Source organism: Penaeus monodon, chromosome 31 (genome assembly GCF_015228065.2).
Source record: "Penaeus monodon isolate SGIC_2016 chromosome 31, NSTDA_Pmon_1, whole genome shotgun sequence".
NCBI lineage: Eukaryota > Metazoa > Arthropoda > Malacostraca > Decapoda > Penaeidae > Penaeus > Penaeus monodon.
In genome coordinates, this window is record NC_051416.1 from 2,234,626 (window position 1) to 2,235,135 (window position 510).

Consider the following 510-nt stretch of genomic DNA (forward strand, 5'->3'; position numbering starts at 1 on the left):
CCCCCCCATCTACTGCAACCAGCTTTTCAAAACCACGCCGATTACTACGAGCCGCCATACACGCAAAGGACTGTCGATCCCTTCTTTATGGCCGCGTCGTAATGGTGTGCCATCGCCGCCGTTGAGTCATGCCAGCACATCGTCAATCATTACGTCACACTTGACACGAAACGAAGACACTGTGAACTTGATATTAGGTCGTTTTTTTCCCCCGGTCTTGGCACTGTGCCACTCTCTGTGGTCTTTGTGCTCGTCGTTTCATGGCGTCACGCTTGTGGCCCTGTCATAGCAATTCGTTCCTGATGCTACAGCTATGTCTTGTCTAAACGCATGACACGGTGTCGCACCGCGGTCCCAAACGGGGTGACAACCTGCCCGTGTCACTCTTAATCTGTGTCACTCTCTTGGTTTTTCTATCTTTCCATCTTTTTCGAGCCCTCTTCTACCTCCTCTTCTTCCTCCTCCTCCTCCTCTTCTTCTTCTTTTTCTTCTTCTTCTTATTATTATTAT